This window comes from Tinamus guttatus, unplaced genomic scaffold, assembly GCF_059628265.1.
Source record: "Tinamus guttatus ecotype Peru unplaced genomic scaffold, ASM5962826v1 Tinamus_guttatus_pri_ptg000265l, whole genome shotgun sequence".
In the NCBI taxonomy this organism is placed as follows: Eukaryota; Metazoa; Chordata; class Aves; order Tinamiformes; family Tinamidae; genus Tinamus; species Tinamus guttatus.
Genome location: NW_028288799.1, coordinates 195367 through 222154, shown reverse-complemented (window position 1 = coordinate 222154; position 26788 = coordinate 195367).

Genomic DNA, 26788 nt, shown 5'->3' with positions numbered 1-26788 from the left:
ATGGTGCTGGCTTCTTTTCAATGGTGGCCACTGATAGAACTAGAGGTAATGGCCACAAACTGAAGCATCAAAAGTTCCACAGGAACTTAAGGAAAACTTTCTTAACAGTGAGGGTGACAGAGCACTGGAACAGGTTGCCAAGAGAGGTTGTGGAGTCTCCTTCTCTGGACATCTTCAAAACCCGCTTGAATGCAGTCCTGTGTCACATGCTCCAGGTGACCCTGCGTGTGCAGAGGGGTTGGACTAGATGACCTCTAGAGGTCCCTTCTAACTTTAAGCATTTTATGATTCTATGATCCCTTTCAGGGTGTTATGTTTTTGTCATAAAACAAAAAACAACAACAACAAAAAGGAAAAAACTCACACATTTGTAAAGACATAGGGTCCTTTTTTCTGCTCTTCCTCGGCTTTGATCTTTGAATTGAGGGAACTCAAATGTCTGCTGGCACATACCTCCAGAAACCATATTGTCAGGTCTCACAGTTGGCTCATTAGAATTTGACCCCAAGTTTGCTAAGTGCTGTTCAAAAGGCCATCAGCTGTCTAACCAGCAAACCAGTCACAAATGCTTCTCATTTTGGAAAGAAAAAAAAATGAACCAGAAATGTGATCTGTTACAAGACTTTTGAGGAAATCCCTTCTATGAAATGCAAATCCAGGATAAAAGAATAGATCTTAGGCTTTACATTTTGTTCTCCTGATGTATATGCTGACCAAAAGGACAGAGCTTCTGCATCTTGTGAAAGCAATAGGAAGTGATTCGTGAAGTATGATCTATTTGTTCTCATCTGTCACTCGTTTTCAATACCAGTGGCCCAGGCTAACCAAAGTGATGAGTTCCCGAGCAATGTTAACTCAGGGCTACTTACACATATAATTCAGGTATCAGTATGTGTCATTTTATTACTGAAAGGAAGGGTTCTTCCCCAGAAATATCGTGGATTCAACAAATGGACTCCTCTGGAATAAGAGTTGAATAGTCTGGCCATTACTGTATTTGTGCATATTGCTACAGTTTCTTCAGCCTCTGACAACAAGCAGTATCATAATCTGCATGTTACAGACAGGGAGATACCTGCCCAAGGTAATTTGCAAAGTCTGCAGTAGGGATGAGAACTGAACTCTAAACATAATAACCTATTATTTCCTCCACTGAGGGAACATCCAGAAATCCTTTTTTTCTAACTTGCAGTAAAGAACACGTGTTTCACTGATATAAATTGGATAGAACAACCTATGCCAGGAATTACAGTAAGATTCAGATCCAAGGCCAGGATGAGTCATGTCCTGCCTATGGTTGTCAAGGTAACAGCAGCATCAGGCTTTCTAGCTACAGAAGAGCTCCAAATCCTTCCTTTAAGGAAGTACTTCCTGGCTGGTTGCAATACACTCACTGATCCTGTTCTGAATAAGTTAGGTATGTTCAATTTGCCAAAGAATAGCAGCACTGTTTGAAAACAATTCAGAGAACTTACAGCATGGCTGTAACTTCCTGCATGCTGAAACTAAATAGAGGTCCATGTGCAAGCCCTTTTCAATGCATGAAATACCAGGGAATGATCATGAAGATGATGGAAATACTTAAGTTGCAAGGCTGGTTCCCCATTCAGTCAGCCCTTACAACATCAAAGAACAGAGATGGATTCCTTCAGAGTATTATTTGGATGTGAAGGCAGACATTATTCACTTAAAACACATAGGACAATTTGCTGGCAGAGGAGACAATAGGTGGATGTGAAGTTACAAGACAGGAGAAAGGCCACATTGCTAGGTTTGAACTAAGGTACAAAGAATCCTCAAAGGACTCCTTGAACCTGGATCCTGGAGTAGAAACAAATCTCCCTACTGTCCTGCACCCCATTGCTCATCCCATGACCAGGCACAGGTGCTCAGAAGAATATACATCAAAGAGTAGACCTGGCAGGAAACAGAACTAGCACAGATGTGGCCAGAGGCACTGCTGCACAGACCTGGACAGAAGCACTGCACTGGCAACATGCTAGCTTGATCTTGCTGCAGGATAAAATGACACCAGGGCTGACAATGGGATGCTGCTGCTTATGCATGTTCCCTTAACTACCTATCTACATCACATGGAATATGAGAGGGGGCTACTATCACTGACAGTTTGTTAGCGAGAGGTTCTTTATCCATAGAAAGCCCTGTCCCACACTTCCTGATGCTGATACAGTGAGAGAAGACTGTTAAACTGCATCAGAGCTGCAGCAGTGCCCAGGCTCCATTACTCCACCAAAGGAGTTACTCCAAAGTAATGGAGTTTTTCCTTTTTTTTCTCTCTCCTCTTTGCTGGGGAGGGTAGGAGAGAGGTAATCTTAGTGCATTTCTTCAGCATAGACAATAATAAGAAAACAAACAGAAAAGTAATTTCACTTTTGTTTACACTGATTGTCAGCTCTGTGTCAGTCCTCTGTGCTTTGTGCTTGGCCTTTCACACAGTAGAGAGAAAATGTGTGCTTCACTTAGTTTTAAAAAGAGTGATTTTTCCCTACAAGGCAGAGTATTTTCACAGCTTTTTTATCAAACATGTTAATGATGGCTGAGATTTAAGCTGACAATGTTTCCTTAAGCTAAGGCTACTGTGGCAGATAGTTAGGGTCTGGCGGCCGGAAGATATCGCGCTGTACGGAAAGATAGGGCCCCTAATAGCCAATAGTGTTTAGTCTATGATGTAAGCAGGCAGATGTGACGTTGTAAACCTTAGCTATATAACACCTTGTCATCCATTAATAAACACCATTTGCAGCATCCCCATATTGGTGTCTGTGCTCTTTGGCCCAGGTGCGGGTTGGACGTGCCTGGCCGCCTCGGCAGACGGAGTCGATTGCCAATGTCAGGCAACAAGTGGTGACCCCGACGTGATACTCCGAGGCAGCGGACCGCAGGCGGTCGAGGGATCCGGATCATGGAAGGGATAGTCAAGGTCCTACTATCTGGTGCTCGGGAATGGGGGATTTCTATGAAATCGAACGCAGTTAACAGCTGCTGAGCCGCTCCCTGAAGAAGGGGCGGTTAACAGTGCCAGGGAAGTTTTATTCCCTCAGCACTGGCAGAGATGTACCACCGCGTTAACGGAATATGGTATGTCTAAAGGGAGTGCGAAAGATCTAAAGACATGGGGAGTGATACGGCAGGTCCTCCAGAGAGCAAGGGAGGAGAGGGAGACTTGGAGGGCAGCACGGGAGGCGCTCGGGAAAAGCGAAGCAGTGGGAGTGCAGACGGAGGCTGATGAATAGACCCTCTGCAAGCTTTCGATCTGGTGCAGAGAGAATGGGTTCAAAGCCGAGCCCCACCTAGTATTCAAACCCGATGTGAAAGCCAAAAGCAAAGTGGCCATCGGAGCCGCGGCAGCCTTTGCAAGCACTTCAGGACCGGGACCGCCATGCCACTGAAAACCACTGGTGTTTGGAGATCCATCGCTAACCGCCCGTGCCTGCCTCTGTGCCTGCACCTGTGGCGCCTGCACCGTCTGTGCCCCCGCTTCCGCTTGTTAGATCGCCTTGAAAAAAGGAGAAAGGGGGGCTGGGGAAGAGAAGGCGAATGAGATCAAGGAAACTTATGTTGCTGAGGGCTTGATGAAAGCCAGGAGGGAGGTGCAGAGGAATTTGATCTGTCTTTAAAAGTGGGGGTTGAAGAACTGTAATGCTTTAAGTGAGGACGGAAACCGTTATTAGGGCTATTATTTCTATTTGCTATGTTCATCTCTATTATGTGTTGTATCCTTTGTATATTGATGCCGACACGAGGTATGGTTGAAAGGTGGAAATTTGTACAATCCGTAGAGTCATAAAACTATTGTGCAAAATCGGATCCAAGACCCTGAGAAAGAAGATGTTTGCCTGCCCAGGCTGAGCGATAAGGAGTGCGGAGGCGGCTGCCCAGCCAGGCTCAGAGCCGACCTCCTCCAAAAGCAGCTGAAGGCGGCTGCTCGACCCGGCTTGTAGCCAACTTAACTGCAAACATCCTCTAAATTAGTTTGAAGGTCAAACACCCGAGAGGGAGGGAGATGAGAAAGGCAGGACCCTCAGAGTGACGACTGGGACAATTTACTGACATGCGCACTTGCGCACCCAGGAGGGAAGGTTATGTGACTGAAGGCGGAGTTTGTCCGCCCCCTGGTCTGCCTGCTGGCACGTACTGGCCCTACGTGGCAGGATGCACCGGGCATAAGCAAGACAGAGCAGAGAGAAAGGAGGGGTGAGACTCCCAACACTGAGACCCACGTTGTCTCTACGGGGACGCCCGCTGAGTTAGGAGCCTGTCAGCAACCCTCTAATCTGCCAACTCAAGAGAACGTTCAGTCTCAGTGTCCTGCCGACAAGTATTACCTCACAAGTAATTAGGCATACTTTGCTTCTTTAACGTGCTTTCACCTGAATAGCCGTAGCCACTTTGTTCTGTGTGATTATTGCCGAATCCCAAACCCATTCGCAACCTAATTGGCAGCGAGGATGGGATTAGGCAATTGAGACAGTGGAACTCAGTAGTGGAGTGCACAGCTACGTGAGGTCGTGCCACTGGATGGAAATTGTGTTTGTGCTGTTTGTGTATGTGGTTTTTAGATCTTTATTGTGTAATATATATCAGCAGAGAGGGCTAAATAAGCACAACAAGAAAGTCCAGAATTTGAAAACGGGAAAGTCAGGAATAACTCAGACTACGGCGTCCCCCCCCACCTCCCCCGCCCACTCCCCCCCACCGATGGAGGACTGGGAGCTGGACTCTGACTTATATTCTTGGACAGAGCTTAGGGGAATACTTGCTAATTGATTTAAAAGATAGTTTTTTCACCATACTATTACATCCTGAGGACCATGACATAGTGGAACGTATGAACCAAACGCTGAAATGCCAGCTAAAAAAAAAAAAAAAAAAGAGAGAGAGAGAATTGGGAATTATGCCTGCAGAAAAATTGGCAAGAGCAGAATATGTTTTAAAATTTTGAGATTGCCTTGCCCCAGGATAGCCTAGTCCCTCTGATGGTCAAACACAGGGCTGGGCTAAAGGGAGCCCTGACAGAAGTAAAAACGGGTCCGTGTAAGGTGATGCTGAGAGAGTGGAACACGGGAAACTGGATGGGACCTTTGGACTTGATAACCTGGGGGAAAGGGTATGCTTGTGTCATTACAGATACTGGAACCAGATGGGTGCCAGCAAAACGAGTGAGACCTTGGCTGGAAGCAAACTTGGATACATCAAACGTAGCAGGCAGGCAGCTGGTACCCTAGCTGTGGAAAGTGTGAGCCTGCAGAAGAACAACATGGGAGGAAGAAGTGTTACTGTTATTATTAGCTGTATATTGTGGCTTTTAGGAGGTAATATTACTTTTAACGCTATTATAGAAGCTGATGCTACTTTTAACACTAATGGATATGTTATGCTTCTTAGGCGTATTGTTAATTATACCCAAATTAAGAGTTGTTGGCTTTGTGGGACAGCAGATCAATTGATGCACTGGTGTTAGGTATTCCTTAAAGCGGCTGGACAGACCTGGACAGACCTGAATCCATATAGCCTACTCAATACATCATATCAGTGCACACAGGAGAATGTTGCAATGGAAGGAATGCTCTGAACTCCCGATGCACCTCATGGTCGTCTCCAACCCAATCTCAGTGTTTGCCCTCATCATGCAGTGGCAAAAGAAAAAAGGGGGAGAAGACTACCTTGCAGTTTTAGAATGGATTTTCTCCTCAGTTCAACTGCGCAAGAGCATGACCCCTCGGTTGGAAGCGGTGGCTCATATGGTCTGCCGTGGGAGAACTCGGGTGCTGGCAGTCTCGGGGAGCGAGCCAGCGGCGATCCACCTTCCCCAGCAGGCGGCAGATCTGGAATGGGCCCTGTGGCACTCCACTGCGCTGCAGTTAGCACTCTTGGAGTTCCCTGGGGAGGTGACTTCGGAAAGGCCTGCAGGAAAGCTTGGCCACTTCCTCACCAACTATTCGTGGGTAGGAAGACCAAAGTGTGCAGAAAGACCTCCGTGCGATGGCCTCACGGTATTCACGGATGCAGAGAAAACCTCCAGAAGGGCGGCCATCACCTGGAAGGAGAAGGACCTATGGAAAGCCCACACCCTACAAGCGGTGGAAGGTGGCTCGTTGCAGACTTTAGAATTGGCGGCTGTCGCATGGGCGCTGATGCACTGGAAGGACGCTCCGTTGAATATTTTTTCAGACTCCCTGTATGTCGTCGGAGTAGTACAGCGAATTGAGGATGCTCTTTTGAAAGAAACTCGTAACCAGTGATTGTTCCAGCTGTTTCTACAAATCAAAAGAGCTGTGAGGTGGCGTTTGACAGCATTCTGTGTCATCCATGTCCGGAGTCATCAATGGACACTAGGTTTGGGGGAGGGTAACGATTGGGCTGACCAGTTAGTGAGCTTGGTGCGTGAACATGGGCCACTGAATCGTTTTGAAATCACCCGAATTGCTCATGAACAGTTCCACGCTAATGCCAAAGGCCTGACCTGGATGTATGATATAACTGTATCCGATGCCTGTGGAATTGTGCAGGCCTGTCCCCAGTCTAGTCATCATGGGCCAGGTCTGGGCATTGGTGTGAACCCCGGGGGCCTGAAGGCATTAGAGATGTGGCAAATGGACATCACACATGTACCTGAATTTGGACGCCTCAAGTATGTCCACGTGTCCATAGACACCTACTCTAAGTTTGTGTGGGCCACAGCGGAGACCGGTGAAAGGGCTCTACATGTCTGCAGGCATCTAACCACATCTTTTGCAGTCATAGGCTCGCCCGAGCACATCAAGACGGATAACGGTCCGGCCTATGTCAGTGAGTCTGTCTGATGCTTTCTGATGCTTAACCTGATAGCCTTCTATGATGAAATGACCGGTCAGGTGAGGGAGGACCGAGTTGGGGGCCAGGAGCCCGTCGGGGCGACCGTTTGAGAGGGCGCACCTCCGTGAGTAGGAGGCAGGGCGAGCTAAGGAGGGGGGAAAGTAGGCGGGGCTGGAGCCCAACGAAAAAGTACTGGAGCCCGGAGGTGACCAGTCAGTCGAGTTCCAGCTCCAGCTCCGGCTTGGACACTGGGGAGGATGGGTGGCCCGCAACTGATTCGAATCTGGGGAGGGAGAGAAGGAAGGTGAACAGGGCTGGGAGCCAAAGAACTAGGAGCCAGGGTATTCCCATTCGAATTGGAGAGGAGCTGCGAGGGGAAGAGGCCCCTCTCACGGACTGGAAGGAAATAAAGATCACGTGTGCCGAGTGGGCCCCATCGACCGCGCTAGCGTTTCCAGTCCGGGTGACGGAGGCGGGACAGAGGGTCTACTCGCCGATAAAATCTAAGGATGTGCAAACGATTGTTAAAGCAATTGCGGATAAAGGGATTAATTCTGCCATGGTCTCAACCCTCATAGATGGTATCTTCGGGAGGGACGATATGCTCCCGTTTGATATAAAGCAAACTTGTAGGCTAATCTTTGATGGAGCAGGGATGATCGTTTTCAGACAAGAATGGAAAGACAACTGTACAAAGTGTTTAGCCCAAGTAACTGGGGCAGATCACCCATTACACGGCTCCAGCCTGCAGCGGTTAATGGGTACAGATCCAACAATGATCACCCCCCAGGGGCAGGCCCATGGCCTGCGGGTCCATGAAGTTATAGCAACTACTCGTGTGGCCAGAGAAGCTATTCGCACAGCCTGTAGAGTCGTTGCCAGACCATCACCATGGTCCTCAATAAAGCAAAGTGAACGTGAGAGCTTTACACAATCTGTAGATCGTCTCCAAGCAGCGGTCGGCTCTTCGGCCCTGCCTGCGGAGGCAAAAGGCCCGGTCGTAGTGGAATGTTTACGTCAACAATGCAATTCCGCAACCAAAGAAATCCTGCGATCACTGCCGGTAGGGGCAAGTATTGCAGACATGGTTAAGCATGTTGCAAAGGAAGAGCATCTGACCCCAGTTCAGGCGGCTGTTCATGCCGCAATAGCCAACGTAATGACACGTTCTAAATGTGGCCAGGCAGGCCATGTTGCAGTAAACTGCCCTTGGCTGGGGGACTCGCTGGCAGCACTCCCCCCACGCCAAGATCGACCCAAAGGTCACTGTCAGGAAAGATGGCAGAGTCAAGTGGTGCTCGCTTAAGTCTATTAAACCAGACCTTCAAGATAAAACTAATGAAAATTGTGAGTTTCTGTTCACAGGACCAGACACTCACATCGGACCAGACAATCATCATCGGACACTCCGGTGATAGGCGTCCTGCCCGAGCCTGTGAGTTCCACACCAACCGAATCCAGAAAACAACAAAACAGCCTTCGCAAGAGGGGGCCGCGATGCCTTTGCGTTATCTTAATTTTGCAGCTTGTCACTATAGGACAGGTAGAATCACATCAGCCCTTTAAATGGGTACTTGAACAGATGGAACAATCTCGAGCAATTAGTACAAAAGTAACTACAGGGTCACCAATCTTCGATGCCATGCCTTGTCGGCCGGCACCCGTTGAACCCTGTTCCAAAACGCAGCTGGTACAAGGGTTGGTTCGCCGGTTCGCTGTGGTTAACCACCCTGATATCCACCTTGATAGGGCCGATAGCAATGATCATGATGACACTAATCTTTGGACCCTGTATGTTGAATAAACTCATGCTGTTTGTCAAGAGTCGACTAGAGAAGGTTAACATCATGTTACTGGAATGCCGACAACGGCTTTAAGAATATATCCACTCAGTATTATCCTCAAGTTATCCCAAGGTGCACCCTATCCCTATACTGCGGTATTACCTGTCATCCCCTACCTTCTACACTTTGTGCCTTGTGTTTTTATGTCAAGTTTATGATACATAATTTTGAGATTGTTATAAACTATAAGCATAGAATAATATAACACTAAGAATAAGTAAGAGTAATATAATAATAAGAGTAAGTAAGTAGAATAAGATGAGAATAAGTAAGAATAAGATAGTCATATTTTAGCTAGTTTTGTTATGCATAGGGAGGGGGGAGATGTGGCAGATAGTTGGGGTCCGGCGGCCGGAAGATATCGCGCTGTACGGAAAGATAGGGCCCCTAATAGCCAATAGTGTTTAGTCTATGATGTAAGCAGGCGGATGTGACGTTGTAAACCTTAGCTATATAACACCTTGTTATCCGTCAATAAACGCCATTTGCAGCATCCCCATATTGGTGTCTGTGCTCTTTGGCCCAGGTGCGGGTTGGACGTGCCTGGCCGCCTCGGCGGACGGAGTCGATTGCCGTTGTCAGGCAACAGGCTACTTTACCTCTAAAAAACTTAAGCATTCCAATAAATATGTTAAGTTTTTCTTCATGTCAGGACTAGCTTACCTTGGCAGTCTTTGAGAGACGGTCAGCAACTCCCTTTATAAAGCTGATACAGGAATGCAGACACATCCAAGAGCTGGACCCTACTTCGAAGAGGATCTCACTGACATGATTCCAGCTAGCATGAGTATGCATGTTTTACCCCTCTTGCCAGTACAATGGCAGTAATGCTGCTACTACCATTCTTAAAATATACGCCTTAAAACATACAGGAGGTCAGAGAGAAGTGCTGCTAAAAAATAGTTGTTTAAGATCTAGTGATGACTAGTGATCTAGTGATGACTGATTGGGCAAATTTTATGACTGATCAGGCAAAGATACAGTTGCTCTTTAAATATGCCAGAAGACGAACTTTTGGGGGAAGTATCTTTAACCTTCAATGTTAATGCTTCAGTGTTAAAAAGAAATCAAGTTTATTGCCATCACCATCACCATTATCACAATCATCTTTCATGTACGGATATTATGAAGGTTATCAATGCCACTTCTCACAGTGGGAAAAACTGAGGGTATGGGGTATCCAAGGCCAACATTGTTAACATAAACAATTTAAGTACCTTGTGTCCTCACTCTGTGCTCTGCCTCAAGTAAAAGGAAAGAGGCAACCTGAACTGGTTACAGGGAGGATTTGCCTGTTTTTGCATCCAGGCATATGGAGCGGCAAGGCTGCCATAGCCTGTCACCTACTGCTAGATAAACACTGAGAGGCTACCTTTGGTTACTTGAGCATAAAGTATCTGGGTGATAGTGCCCTTTGGCTGAGGCCTAAAGTGTTTTTGAAATCAAACCTGTTATTCTAGTCCAAATCTTGCATGCAACTGCTTGCCTCAGATTAAGACTTGTCTATTTTAATTTTCCAAAAATAAATGTTCACATCCTTTAAAAATGTCTGAATTATTTTCACTGCCAAGGTCTTTCCATGTTTCCTTGCCATTCCTTCCTGCATGTAGGATGGATGTAGGATGTAATTCCTTACTCCTTAGAAAAGACTGAAAAGAGTTAAAATGCAAAGAGAGAAAGGGGAGTTACTTGCTCCTGCTTTAATGTCCCCAAGCTGGCTGCTTGTAATTTGTTATCAAATCTGTCCTTGCTCTTTGTTTCCAGGCCTCTCTAGCTTTAGGAGGACTCTGCTGGAGAGCTTCCAATCATTTATAGAAAAGTTTAAAAATAAAAGAGTAACTTTGTTCCAGTAAATCCAGCTAGGAAGGAAAAAGGGAAACACAAGGACTGTCAAATCAGGTGGAAAGCAAGGCAAGAGGGGTCCTTTAAAAGCTGATGGACATTTCTATGCCTGCCTGCAAAGCCAAAGTCCTCCCCTCTTCTCATTCCTCTCCTTAACAGGTCTGCATTAACAGTGAAAAAATATATTTTATTTTCACCTCTGGCTTTCTTCCATGTGCCCACATTTTCAATCACTATTTTTTCTTTTCTTTCAAGCTGTGTGTATGTGTACTCACAAATGTGCAGTCTTTCAGTCTCTATTCACGTCCAATTCATAGAATCATAGTGACTGGAAAAGATCTTCAAGATCATCGAGTCCAAACATAAACCCTGCTCCTCCATATATTTATTTGTTTCTAGTTTAGACTGCAATAGTGATGCCAGCTACTACCAGTGAAGATATCCTTTCTAATATTTTTGTACTACAAAAAAGGTAATGAAGCCAATGTGATAAGACAGAGTAACAGCTGCCTCCTAATTTTTTCATGAAACATATGACTTTGTGCACATTTTGGATCCCAGATAATTGCAAAAACACATCCAAGTTATGAACATGCAAAGCAGCCTCTCTCAAAGTCTCCAACTATCAGTCTTATGTGACTCTTTCATTTATTACATTTTCAGATCACATTTTGATATTAAAAGAAAAGAACACTTTTGACCTAAAATGAACACACTGTCCTTCACAAAGTTCTCATCGTGGGACACTGGAAGGGTCCCTGGACAGATACCCTTTCCTCAGATTCAAAACATGAGCTTTTGAGCACTGATAATTGTCTAATTCTACTAATAATTTAACTGTGGCAAAAATATAAATGTAAATAACTAACAATGCTTAAAATACAGCTTTCCATTTTGACATCTACCTTCAAAATCAAGCTCTTGTTACTCTGTATGTAAATTAAATCAACAGAAATTGCAAGTGTCATCTTTCTGTGTATTCTGTTAAGATGTAAATCGTGGTCGAAATATAATCTACCGACATGGCTTTGTATTTGCTACTTAAAAATTAGCATCTATATATATAAGAAAGATCTGTTATGCATGTACAGCTCTGTTTTAAAGCCAGAAATAACTACTAGATCATTTATTTCAATCTACTATACCATGTAAGCCTGCCCACTCTGCTTCAAGCCCAACATATCTTATTTTGCTATGGTACGTCTTCCAGGGAGGCATCACAGTCTTTCTTGAAAACTTCAAGAGTCTGTCAGTTTATTCCAGTAGTCAGTCGCTCTCCCCATTAAAAACATGTGCACCATTTCTTATATATGAGTTTGTCTGCCTTTGACTTCCAGTACTTTGATTCTTGCTATGCCTGTTTCTGTAAAATTAAAGGACTTTTAAAAAGTCCAACTTTTTTTTTTCACATAAAAGTAGTTGTACACTTCATTCATGTAGGCACCTTTCAATATTCTTTGCAATAAGAATAATGCTTAACAAATAAGGTTCTGAAAGTCCATTACTGGAAGATGCATCTTACATTTTTCAGTCATGCTTTTACGTCCAACTCTGCACTTCTTCAACATCAAGCATACACATGAGAACCAAGCTGTAACAATCAGCTGAGTATAAAGCTAATTTTATCTTTCACATGCCAATAAACTTTGCACCTCCAGCTATCCTACAAGTGACAAAACTGAGACACTCTATTAAAATGATTGACCCAACTCTTCAAAGATCAAGTACTAGAATAAGGACAAAACAAAGCACAACAAACAAAAAAACCTTTTTGCTCACAAATCTAATTCTCATGCCTTATAGATGCCTAAATCTCATGCCTCTACCTCAGCAGGTACTGGATTATCCAGTACAATGATTCTTTCCAGCATTCAATGGGTATGTATTACACAATATAGCAAAGGAACCATGGAAAGCGCATGACCTTCCCTCCTTCCTGCTGAAAAGTGTCTACTGTTAGTAGGAATCTAGGTGCACTGGAGTTCAAGATCATTTCAGACAGGTGTTTTAAACAACAGAAGCTCATTCAAACCTCCAACAGGTACTCCCTCCCCTGCCCCTTCACAGCATTCCCACATGCCCACAGTTCACTGCTCTTCAGCATTCCTATTCCAGTCTTACTAAGTATCCATTATAAATTTAAACTAAGGTAGTCACAAATTCCACCACAGGACATCATTACGTACAACTCAAAATTAAGAACATAAGGATATCGTGCTTGCATAAGATGGTTTTTATGCAACTGTTTATTACACATATGCAGCCACCCAGGGCATTGGTACATCCACGCACTGTTTCTCTTCATACCTGTGGCTTCCGTAGGGGACTGGAGAACTGCTAGAGGATCCACTCACAGCCGAGAGATATCACCAAGCTTTAAGTTTCTGGTTTTTTGAGCTTGGTCAAAAGAGCCTTTATCTGTTATCACCGTTACGCTAGTGTTAGATAGCCCAGACTTCTACACTAAGAATAAAATGGTATGCTCTGCTATAATTAAAGGCTGTCACTATGAATGTTGATCTGTATTTGAATTAAGATTACAGAAGTAACCTCTTCTGCTACATGCAAAGTGTTCAACTAGAAAATTTCAATGCTGCTTGAAAAGTTACTGCTTTGTTCCAATGGCATTGCTTTACCTGTTCATCAAGATCATAAAATCTATGCCTGTTTATTCCAGCTGTCGCTACAGGGATACAACAAATATTCTGGATCTCAAAATCGGTTCACAGCTGCACTTCCAAATACTTAACAATCTGAGTGGAAGACCCAAACCCTACACAGACCATAGAGAATAATCTAATAATTGTTCCTATGAAAATTCCTTGAACTTTCTCTTTCCAATAGGCATGCTTGAATTCTGAGTCATTTATTGTAATTATTTTTTTCTACAGTTTTATCAGGGGGATGTGTGTCACCAGCATTGCTACCATACTGCTAAGTAGAGGAGAATGTGAAATCTAATTATATGCAATATGGATATTATGTTCTCATTTGTGTAAGGTTTCACACTTGCAACAGTTTTGGCTGTAAGCCAAATCCTGGGTTCAACACATCATTCTGGGGCTGGTTTGATTAGAGATCTTCAGAAATTCCAGCGGTCACCCCAAGCAACTTCAGAGAGTTTCCTATGAAATATTATCAGCTAGAACCAAAACAGAGGTCAGAAGAGGACACAGCAGTCAGAAAAGGCTTTGTCTAGTAGAGATATAGACACTTGTTCCAGCGTCATTTACTTGTATAAAATCAGTGCAGACAGCTCTTAAAAAATAGAGGAAGATCGCCCCAGAAAAGATATTGACCCAAATTCTTGTTCTTTCTATAGGAAAGGAAGACAGGAAACAGAACTCAAAATACACTCATCCTTCCCTCTGAAATCAGGTGTAACTGAAAAAAGTGGATTGTAAAGAAAATTTTTAATAATTACCTGATTCCTATGGTTCCTAACCATAAGTTAGGATATGTGTCATCCCACCTGTGATCTTTATTCAGCCTGCAATACTCCAAAGCCTCCAGGAAATATTGGTTTTTTGTTTGTATTTCATTTTAACCTATCATTTAAGCTGTAAATTGTCAGTCAAAAAAACAGAGAAGCTAACTTTCTACTTAGACCTAGCAATTCCTTAAAAATGCTACAACATCTCAAGTATGTTCATAACTGTGCTCTACAGTAGCCAGATTTTCCGCACAGAGAGGAAATTAATCACCTAACACAGACACCTAAATTCTCTCGTTTCTTTGAGTCACTATTACAAAGACACCCAATGGTTACACAATATTCAACTAAAAGCAAAGGAGTGTGGAAAATCTCACTGTCAAGAACTGAATGTCCAAAAACAAGACAGAGGAGTCCTAAAACTTTATTTGAATAAAGGGAGAGTCCACTGGGCACATCCCTGTGGGGTCTCTCAAATTGCTGGAGGATGGAGCCCCCCTTTTATCCTAATTTCCTGACTGAGGTACACCCTCTCCTTTTCCCCATTGGCCACAGCCTTCCCGCCTGCCTCCTGCCATCTGTTCTCACCTAAGGTCACCTGACTCCTTTGTCCGCCTTGCTGAAGAATGTGGGGGAATTCCCCTATTTGTAAAGGCCCCCACCTCTTGGCAGATGGCTCTTTTTGTCCCACTTGCTCATGGCTCTGCTCAGTCTCCCCCCTCCCTTTGTCCTGATCTTCAGCCAGACTGTGGGGAATTACACAATTCACATTATTGGTGAATACGCAAACCTGAGCATTCCGCTCAATCCTCCTCTTTTTTTATTTTCTTTTTTCCTTTGTACAGTATTTGTTTTTACAAACCCCTATGCCCATTTCCAGAAGAATAGTAGACTCTGCATAGGTTATTAACTAACAACCTGCGGTCGAGAGGTCTAGTACCCATGGGTAGTCTTCATATCCTCCTGGACTCCCACAGACACAGCAACCCAGCATTTATTTTCCAGACCCACTCCCAGTCAGCGCTATAGATCTATGGAGAGTTAGCCGGGGTTTTCCATCCTCTTCCTTCAACTGAGAAGTCCAGAGTTCTGGAGTCTTGGAAATCTTAACTCTGGTATGATGAGTCCATCCATGCTCAGCTGTCTTGATTGATGTTTCTGTGGTTAGTAATACCTGATAAGGTCCACGCCACTTTGCTAGCAGTGGTGCTTCTTTCCATTCTTTGACCAAGACCCTATCTCCTGGTTAGATATCATGGACTGCAAAATCCAAGTCTGTGTGAGCTGGGCTTCCTGTCGGAGAGACTTCACAAGACAATGTATTGCTTTAAATATATATCACTTATCTCCACCCCCGAGCCAGGTTGGGTGTTAGCAGGATAGGGAATTCCAGACATTATTTCAAAGGGGAACAGCTGAATGTCTCCCCTGGGTTTTCCTCTTATTCTTACTAAAGCTGATGGTAGAAGTCGTGTCCACGGCATCTTAGTTTCTAACACCAATTTCAAAAGATTCTTTTTAATGTTCCTATTCATCCTTTCCACTCTACCAGAAATCTGAGGATGCCAAGGAGTATGCAAGTCTCATTGAATCCCTAGGGCAGTCATGACACCTTGAAGGACCTTTCCTGTAAAATGAGTGCCTCTGTCTGAATCTATTGCCTCTACCTGTGGGAGTCATCGAAAGGAGCAGGGCCTTAAGGTTTAGGATCAGAAGCCATTTTATTGAGCATCAGACCAAATTTATATATTCTCTGAGTATGTGAGTATACACTGTCCATGCGCTCCCTCCCCCTGCCTCCAGCCAATTCCTTGACTCTATTGCGATCTGGGTTCAATCCTGCTAACGGACAACAGGTAACCAACCAGAGATCGGTGCATCCAGCCTGTGTTTTAGGTTTCTCTATCTGCTAATCTGTTATTCCTAACTTTCACAGTTTCTCACTCCTAACTTTCACGGTTCCCACAGCTTCCCACAGTTTCTCATGGTTTCTCAGTTTCCAATATCTCCCCCTTTTTTGTTTTCTAGCACCAGGCATAGTTAAGGACCCAAAGCGCAATAGCCAAGGAGTTGGCTTTGGCAACACTGTTAAACCTCCCAACAGTTCAGCAAATTCGTCTTCTTCTTTTCTTCAACAGTGGTGACTAAATTCGCATTCTTCTTTAGAACAGTTGTTATCGTTCTTTCTACTAAGGCATGTATCACTTGTATGAGACACAGCAAATACATACAAGGGATTATGATTACAGTTAGCACTATACATCCCATTACAAATATTCATTTGAGTCCGGTTCCCCAGGTGCACCAAGGTTACCCACATATTCTCTCAAGGTTGAAGTGGTGGTGCTGGCATTGCAGTGATCGCTTTGGTTGCAGCAAGTCCATAGTCCTCCGATGATTGTTGGAACTCTTCCTCGGGATCTTCTCCTTTCTCCGCAGCCATCGGTGTTGATAATGCCGGCTTTATCCATTGCGCTGGTACCCAACGGTTTTGTACTGTGCTGCATCTGCCAGTTTAATATCTTCAACGCGGATGGAATAAGAATCTGCCTTGGCTCTGCACCCGTAAGCTGAAAGCTCAAACAGCTTTTCCAATGACTTGAGCTAGCATTTCTGTATGGGTGACGATGGTTCTTGGTGCAGAGTGTGGCAGGAACACCGATTCCAGTATTCTTACAGGTTTTGTCGATTGTTTTTCTTGCTGTCCAATCAAGCCAATGGGTTGTCTAGGTCCCTGCAGGATCATTAAGTCCACAGCTAACTCTGGGCAGACTCTGTGAGCCTGTCGATGTTGCAACGCCTCTTCGACTATTTGCAAACTCTTCTCCGCTTCTGTCATTAATTCTCGTCGGAAGGCTGGATCTGGGTTTCCTTTTAGCAGTTTGAATAATGGACTGAGTTGTTCGGTTGTTACTCCAATGGTGGGGCGGGCCCAGTTGATGGCCCCAAGCACCTTCTGCAAGTCATTGAGGTTTCTGATCTTCTGAAATATGCATAATTTCCGAGGCCGGACTTCTCAATTGGTAATCGTCCACCCCAGATATTGCCATGGTGCTGAGCCTTGCACCTTTTCAGGGGCAACCACTAGGCCCACTTGAGTCACCTCCTCTATCAGTGTGTTCGTAACAGTCTCTAGCTCCATAGCTGTGCTGCAGGCGATTAGAATGTCATCCATGTAGTGATAAATAATCGCAGCCCTGTGCTGTATCCGCATAGGGCTCAATATCTTTGCTACAAACCATTGACACAGGGTAGGACTATTCCTCATGCCCTGAGGCAGCACTGTCCACTGATACCGTTGGTGTGGTTCTGCTGCATTTACTCCTGGTACAGAAAAAGCAAATTTGTCGGGGTCATCAGGATTCAATGGGATCGTATAAAAACAGTCTTTCAGATCAATTATTTTTATTCACCAATCTGCTGGAATCATGGTTGGGGATGGCAACCCTGGCTGTAGGGCTCCCATATCTTCCATGGCTTCATTAATTTTATGTAGATCTTGTAGTAATCGCCATTTCCCGCTTTTCTTTTTAATGACAAACACGGGCGTGTTCCACGGGCTGGTGGATGGCCGAAGATGCCCTTGACGTAGTTGGTCTGCGACAAGTTTGCGAAGGTGGCGCAGCTTCTCTGCAGGGCGGGGCCACTGATCCACCCACACTGGCTTGTCCGTGAGCCACGTGAGGGCGGCAGTCAGCTGCGCGTCAGTGGCCCGTAGGTAAAATGCAGTGTCGTTCCCCATTGGCCGAGAACATCCTGGCCCCAGAGGTTCGGCGGTTCCTAGTTGAAATTCATGGGAGCCGCTATCTCGGGATCCACGTCCTTGGCGTGCATTATGTGTGTCCTCACGCGAGCACCGCCCCCCCGCCCCGGGCTGCTTCCCGTTTCCCCCCTTAGGCAAAATTCGCCCATCTCGATGAATTAAAGAGCGGCATTGATGTGCGTAATGCCTTCCCTTTTCACAGCGGGGGCAGGGTCCCGATGCCGCAGGCCGTTTACGGCGCCGCGGACAGTCTCGCTTAAAGTGACCCATCTGCTCACACGCATAGCAAGCCCCGGAACCCGCCGACCGAGTTGCGGCAAGAGACACATAAGCACCGGCAAGCATCTGCAACAGATCGCCCGAGTTATCTTCCGTTTCCTGCCCTGCTGCCTCTCCTGTATTAAAATCACCATCCTGCAATGCCTCACGCCTAACCGTTGCCCACGGATTCTCGATTCCTTCCCTTTTACGATCCCCACCCCGCTCCACGGGTGGTGGCGCCACAACCTCCTGCAATCCCCCGTCCGGGGGGAGGGGAGGCCGTGTGTGAAGACCCGAGGCTGGGGTGGGGGGCGGATAAGTATACATTGGTGGATAGCGATCTTCCGCAAAGGTGGCAAAGATAGCAAAGATAGCGAAAGTGGAGGTCTTGAATCGCTTGGAACGGGTGGGGGAGGTGGGGGCTGCGCTCACTTCTATCGCGGTTTCTAATGTAACTGCATATTCTTGCAATGCCTCACATACAATACGCCACAAGCGCAACAGCGATGATGCCATGAAGTCCCTTTGGGTAGCCCAGTCCCACAAAACAGCACTGAACTCGTCCCAAGCCCCGGGATCGCATATTGTTCTCTCACTTAAAGCATTAGAATTGTCTAATCCCCATTTTAAAAGACAAATCAAATCCCCAGTTTGGATATCCTGACCTCTCCCGGACCTATCTAAAACATGCTGCATAGTCTGCAGCAACTTTTCCTGCTCCTTTGTCATGGATCTCCTCATCGTCCTCAACAGCTAGGCTCCCATGTCCCAGTGCCAGAGCTTCCAAGGCCCACAATTCCCTGTGCTGGAGCTTCCAAGTCGCACACTCCTGAGTGCTGGAGCTTCCGAGGCTCACAATCCCCCCACACCAAGCTTCCAAGGACCACGATTCCCAGTGCTGAAGCTTCCGAGGCTTGCACTCCCAAGTGCTGGAGCTTCCAAGGCTCGCACTCCCAAGCGCCAGAGCGTCCGAGGCTTGCACTACCCTGCGTCGGAGCTTCCAAGGCCCTCAATTCCCGAGTGCCGGAGTTTCCAAGGCTCGCACTCCCCTGTGGTTCAGAGCTTCATTACCGTTTTATCATTTGCGGCCGTGTAAATGTTGTCCTTCGTCCGTCCTGTCGAGTTTTCTCCACCTCACAATCTTCCCCGTTTGCCTCTCAGTCCCTGTTCAGGCACCATTTGTGGGAGTCATCGAAAGGAGCAGGGCCTTAAGGTTTAGGACCAGAAGCCATTTTATTGAGCATCAGACCAAACATATTGAGCATCAGTATGCTCCAAGTATGTGAGCATACACTGTCCACGCGCTGTCCACGTGCTCCCTCCCCCTGCCTCCAGCCAATTCCTTGACTCTGTTGCGATCTGGGTTCAATCCTGCTAACGGACAACAGGTAACCAACCAGAAACCGGTGCATCCAGCCTGTGTTTTAGGTTTCTCTATCTGCTAATCTGTTATTCCTAACTTTCACAGTTTCTCACTCCTAACTTTCACCGTTCCCACAGCTTCCGACAGTTTCTCATGGTTTCTCAGTTTCCCACATCTACCAACCCATATCTTGGAATTATTTGTTCTAAGATCACCTTAATTACAGATCCAGTTGTTGCTGAAGCAGTTGGAAATGCCTCGGGCCATCCCACCAACTGACATACTCTTACCAGAAGATGCTTAAGTCTCCCTACATGGTGCATCTCAGTAAAGTCTGCTTGGCATCATTGGAATGGGCATACAGACCAAGGTTGTCCTCCGCTTGCAACTTCTCTTGCAGCTCGGCCATTGGCCTGAGCACAAATCAGACAGCCCTCAATAGCCTGTTTTGCCAGAACAAAAAGACCAAGGGCAGCATAGGTTTTATTTGGAAGGCATCCGCCAGCCCTCTAGAGTCCCAATGGCTTCCTTCGTGAAGCTCTTTCAGTATTTGCAGGGCTAGGGCTTTGGGCACCCATTGTTTGCCCTCCTTTGTAAACCAGTTGTGTTTTTTTTTTTCTCCACTATTTTTAATTATCTCTAATTCTTCTGGCGGAAAAGACATCTTTTCCGGTAATGGCAGGACTACCAGGAGGAGAGGGAGGATCTTAGATACCTCTGGTAGGAGTGCTGTTTTTTTTTGAGCTCCCTCATCAGCCAATCAGCCTACCTCCTGCTCTGAGTGTCCCATCTGATGTCCCCTGATATGAATTATTGAGACCTTTTTGGGGAGGCTCACCACCTCCAGCAGGGGAGCAATCAGATAATACAGTTCTGCAGTTTGGGCTGACCAGGTAGATGGCAGCTTTCCTCCCAACAGCAACTCCCTTCCCTTAATGATAGCATAGCCTATGGCCCGTTTCCCCTTTATTACTTTTGAAGATCCATCAATGAACGCATTCTCCCCATCTGGCCGAAGGATTCCGCTCAAATCTTCCCTAGCCCAAGTCTGGCGATCTGCCACCCTCGATGCTTCTCCCTTGGGGCAGGTCAGGCAAGAATCTGGGTTAAACCCACCTCCGTTTCTTAATTTTAAATCTCGTCATCCATTCAGAAGTCCCTTCAGGTAGCAACACCCCGACCAGGTATGGGACCTTGACAACAAGGGATCCCCCTGTGGTCAGTTCTTGGGCCTCATTTACCATTAGGGCCGTAGCTGCACGATTCTGCAGACAATAAGGCCACCCCTTAGCCACTGGGTCTAACATTTTAGAAAAATAAGCTACTGGTCTTCGCATGCCTCCATGCTTTTGCACTAAAATTCCCTTGCCATGGCCCTGTTTGACATCCACATATAATTCAAATTCTTTCTCTGGGTCCGGAAGAGCTAAAGCTGAAGACTTGATCAATTTATCTTCTAATTTTCTAAAGCTCTGTTCTCCTTCTCATGTCCTTACCACAACATTGGCGCTGTTTTGGGTTAAACCTCCAGCCAAAATATGCCCCATATATATATATATATATACATTTTTTCCCGACACCCTAAGCCCTTTTTGAGCCATGAAATTGAGTAACTTTACAGTGGTTTCCTTCACCACCCTCTCTTGTTCCCCTGATAGGGTGTACAAATACAAGTCATCCATGTACTGCAATAACCTGACTCCTGGGGGTGGGATAAATTCCTTCAGTATTTTCTGCAAGGCTTGTCCAAATAGGACCGGTGCCTTGGTGTGTCCTTGCGGGAGGACTGTCCATGTCAATCGTTGTTTTATCATTTTTCCTGGAACTGCCCACACTTCTGAGTTCACTTCAGCCTAGCTTTATCAGACACTTTGTGCAAAGTTAGAGTAGTGGTAAATTCTTTATCATCCCCCACAATATCAACTGGCATTCCCAATCCAGCCATCAACTCCAACCCCTCAGCAGACTGCAATCACAGTTTGGGATCCACATCTACTAATAGGGCTGGAGAAGACGCACTTGCTTGTCTTTTCCACTTACCCCTTTGATAACCAAGGAGCCTTTTGACAATTGCCCTCCTCTTGGCATAAAGTTCAAAGTGGATCGAGAGGCCTCTGTGTCTATCCAGAAACACACTTCCTCTCTGTCCGGAACCACCCTATGTGTTATCAAGGGCTCCTGCATAATGGGTCCCTGCTATAATGGAAGCCCTCGACACCCCTAACAATCCATATAAAACTCAATCGTTGAATTTCCTTTTCCTTTTCCTGAGGATCTACTGGCCTCTGTGGGCATTCCCTCCTCCAATGTCCTTCCTCTCTCCTGAGGGCAGGCTAAACTGCGTCTTGGCCTGCCTGTATGTGTGTTCGTCCTCCCATAGTTGACAAGCTTTTTGTAAGATTATCCTCTTTCCAAAAAGGATTCCTAAAGAAAAATCCCAAACCTTCCAAGTGTAATCTGCGTTTCTTAGATATTCTTCTATCTTTTTCCCCACCCCTATAGGATCATATAAATAAGTTCTTTAATCACCTCATATCTTGTGTGATCAGGGGCACAAGCACAACCACAGACTCACAGACTCACAGAATCACAGAATGCTGGAGATTGGAAGGGACCTGTAACCACAAAGCCAAAAAGGCTTACCTTTTGAACTGTTTTTATTATTCTGCCATGAGAACAGAAATAAGCCTAGAAGTGAAAGAGATGTTCGGTTGAAAAATGCCCTCCTAAGGGCACCCAACCTCTTCTTTTCCTGTACAGGCTGAGGCTTCTTTCTGAGGGTGCAGCAACAACCTACCTACATGCAGTCAGCAGGTAACTTAGGTGATTTGCCTTGTACTCTGAAGACTGATCACAATCACAGAGACCAGTGATTTTCTAAGGGGACTGTCTGCTGTTATAAGCAGACTTATAATATTAGTTTGTTTTGAAGGCAAGCATAAGGACACTAATATAGCATAACTACACAAATGTCTTTGTACAAACTGGCCTAGTAAGAACAGTCATGAACTGCTATGGCCAACAACGGGTCACAAGCTTTATGATAACTGTACAAGGCTCTGGTTTCAGAGACGTAGGCCTGTAACTAGAACTTCCTGTGTGAAATGGAGCTCGGCACCACAGGTCTCTTACAATGTGGAATTTTAATCCCAGGATAACAGCAAAGGAATTGAAAATAGGGGCACTGGTTGGAAATAGAGGCACTAACATTGAAAGCTAGGAAAAGACTAAGGTGAAAAGAGAAACAAAAACAAACAAAAACAAAACATGCAACTATTAGAGAAAACAATAACACCTAGCTAGGGAACAGCACCTGCCCCTCCAAGCATTGCACAGTTTGCAGTCCAGGGCAGAGACTGAGGCCTGGGAGTTGTTTAGAAACAAAACTAGTTTGTAAAAGGGCAAGATTCCTAATCTGGGGGAAGTGACAGGGAAGAAAGAAGGTACATAGTCATGTTTCAACTTTTATTATTGAGCCAAGCCGTATCACTGACTCTGCAACTCAAGACTATCAAGGACAGTGGTTCTTTGCACTAACTACACACCATCAACATGATGGTATTTAGTACCCAAAGCTAATGTGGAGCATGACTATCTATTTTGACTACCTACAGATAATGATTATTAGAGTGGAAGACGAACCATTAGCATGAAATGTGTTGTTAATAAAAGTCAGTCTAGCAGAGTTTTTGTTTAAACATAAAACCAGCCTAAATCACTGATTTTCTGAACACTTATCTGAGGAATCTATCTGCTGACACCCAGGCACACATTCCTGGCTGCAGTAAGGTAACAGACCTGCTCTTGGCACTGACTTTACAACAACAGGGGTCATGTTCCAAGACAGCCTGCTTCTGACAGTGCCTGAGGGAACGCAGGGATACAGGTAAAGTTTTTCAGGATAGTATGCTACTCTAGCCTAGGTTATATTTGTTTAACATTTTCCCTTGTGTTTTAGACTGAGCTGACAAGGAGCTGACAAGCAGGAGCATAAAACTTTAGTTAGTCTGAATGTGGCAATCAGGTGGCCCATTCAAAACTGTGAATGTTTCCACTAGATGGACTTCCTCGATAGGGAAAATTATTCATAAGAGGTGCTGAGCTAGCTATCACCAGCATTCACTTTGGAGTAAGTGCAGTTTATATCTTTTAGTAAGCTTTGTTTTTCCTTTATGAAAACAAGTACATCTTTGGGATCAGTCTCCAACTGTAGAGTGATTTCCCACTATGCATATATATGGTTAATATTTTAAGACACGTACTTCTCATCACTACTTCGAAGTATTTCAGGAAGTCAAGAGGCTAGCAAGAAAGTCTTTCTGTGGCACACTTTAGCCATTGTGCATGTGTATACAGCTATAGCAAGTTGTGTAACCTTAGTTTATTCTTTACCAAAGGTGGACAAATTCTCTCTCTAGCTGGATATTCAAACCCCACTTTATAGTCACTGCGCTTTCTCTAAATGGTTTGATTTTTTTTTAAAAAAAAAGTTAACACAGTTCTGGGAATTTACCTTGTCTTGCTTAAGAATTATAGCTAACATTGATTTTAAGTGTTCAAATGCCAGAGAAAAAATCTACAGTTGGGACTAAGCCATTAAGAAAAACACATTTAAAATACCGTTGATCCTTCCCTAGAATGCCATTATATTATCACCAATTCTAATATTTCACTAATATTTCACTCTTCAAAATGCCACATAAAAAAAAACATTTATTTTCTGATTAAAATGGAAATCCAGAGAATGTCCATTGTATTACAGAATAGGCAAAATAACTTGCTTAGAAACACCAGATTTAAGTTAGAATTATTCTGATCTTAAACATTCAAGTTTCCTAACTCAGATAAGCACACAAATCAGGTTTTCATCAATTTTAATCTGAAACATCAGTCTGAGTAATATTTATGCAATAGATTGTGTACAGGCAAGCCAACAAAGGGAATGACAATAACAATGTGAAATCAGGAGTTAGTTTTACAGTCTACTGAACAGTTTATATTCTGTCATTATAGACATGAGTGTATGTAGAAAAAGAGACAGGTGTTTCCCCACAGCTGATGAGTAATAGCGAGTTCATGGATACAAACAGGAAAGCAAGACAATCACTGGAATTTTTCCTATACTTCCTACACAAATTTTTGAGAAATAAAGTATTCTGGCTGGATGAAAGTTTTAAAATATTACTGTATTTCAGCCTTAAATATTTCTTTCCTCCATTATTCTAGTCTATTTAGATTACTGCAGCACACATTGTCAAGGTTTCTGAGCATCCTGTGGCAATGTTGTAAGTGACGCAGCAAGGACCTATCATGTAGTTTCTCCTCTCTCTCTCATGCCTAAAAGGAAACTGCATATTGATTTTAAATGTGTTAAGCATTTTTATAACTGTGCCTCAAACTTGCATACTCAATTTTATGAAAGGATTAAGCAGATTTTTCACTATAACCTGAAAAAACATTCACTAGAATGAGAAGTTTCTTTCAACTTCTTGACCCACATTTATTTTACAAGAGAATATGTAACAATTTAAGCAGCAGTAAATGGAGAACAGAATGAACACATGCTCATTAATCAAAATCAAGAACAGCCTAGAGGTAAATACCAGCCTAAATTGCACCCACAGCAACATTGTGTTGCAGGTTAGATATAAATATTTGTCTTGCAAATTTTGTTTTACAACAGCTCAAGTCAAAGAGGAACTATATCATGGATTCTGTAGTTTAAGAATTCTAGAATTAACATGCAATTTTTAGAGAACTTCTGTTGCTTTGGGTTTGATTAATTTCAATCCATTTTTCTTCCCCATGAGGTGGAAGGTCCTGTGCATTTGTTCAGGGATTCACACAGTGTAAAATATTAATTTCATTCTCCATAGAACTTCATTAAAAAGAAATAAGCTGCTTTCCACCAAATGAATAATAATTTGAAGAAAAAACACCACAGAAGATATATATTGGTCTCACTACTTCATGATCAATATTTCTTCAATTGTAGTTTTAACAAGTGGAATTTTTTAAAGAATTTTATTTAGATAAATGCCGTTAACTCTGCGTTAGGCATACCATTTACTGAAATAAAGGCTGAAGAAAATTTCTAAGAAAAGACAGATTAAGCAAGAGAATTTCCTACTAACAACCTCCAAGAAATAAGAGAGTAGACTACAGAAAGTTAATATTTCAAACTAACTTGCAGACCAGACAGAAAATCCTACAGTAACAATCTTAATAGGAAAGGAGAAGTTTGACAAAATAATACTAAGGCAGATGTGGGCAGGGCTTCTTGATCACAGCTGATTCTGCTTGCTTTCTTGATTATAGTATATTTGCAATAATTGCCTAGGTAATTTAAGTAACACTAACACCGTTTCCATAATTTTCTCTGTACTTGAGTGTTACTCAAAAAGAACTTAGTGATAATCAAAGAGGAAATTGGAATCAGTTAAAAGTATTTTGTAAATAAGGATATATAGAAATGTCTATAAAAAAAGTCTCAATCCCGAGCAAATGACACATCTTGCCAGTTCAGAATATCAACAAGCCAGCTGTACGAAGAGTTTATATGCTGTTTGTGTCCTTTATGTCTTCCAGAATGTGTTATGTTCTTAAAGGGAGACAAAGATTTAAAAGATATCAAGATTTTTGAGCAATACACAGAAATGAGAAAAACCAGACTAAGGTTTGCTTAATGAAGAACATGTACAACATGCATTTAAAAACTTAGAGATGCTTTTATTTTTATTTTCAAGAATATATGGAAGGGAGAAAGCATTTCTTTGTACACTAGAAAGACTGAGGCAAAATTATAGTTGATGAAATTATCCCATATATTTAGTTTTCTATATTGTACTGATTCATCTCAGTTAAAATATTAGCATTACATCTTAACTGAGGTGATTGTAGTAATCTAGCTCCTTTCTGAAAGTATACAATAAAATATTTCAGCTACTGCCTATATGATTTACTTTTAGCAACATTTAAGTTTTTTTCAACACAAACCACAACAGAAAATGAAAGTGGCAAGTTAAAGCAACTGTTTTTCTAATGACCAGTGTACTTCTCCATTGACAAAGTTCAGTCACACAAAGCTAAACTGGAAACAGAGAATTTCTTCTGGCAACATAGCCTTAAAATTGTAACCACCATACGGCAAGAGGAAATGACCATAAATACAACAGTTATTTCTTTAAGTACCTTTAATCTATGAAATCATTTGTTGTCCAAAATTGCCAATGGGGTATGAGCACCATCTAGTTGAGAACAGGCTTGATCTGGGACTGAGACAAATGTTTCAGAGAAGGATGCCAAAATTCTACTGTAGGCAAATGCAGGCCAACCAGTTGATTACATCGGATCTCCTGATTTCTAATAGTAAGAGACCTTCTTATGTTCTGAATTCTTTTCTTAGAATTTATAAAACTTTTAAGCCTTCCATGCCGCATCCAAAATTACAGATTCTTTATTGACAT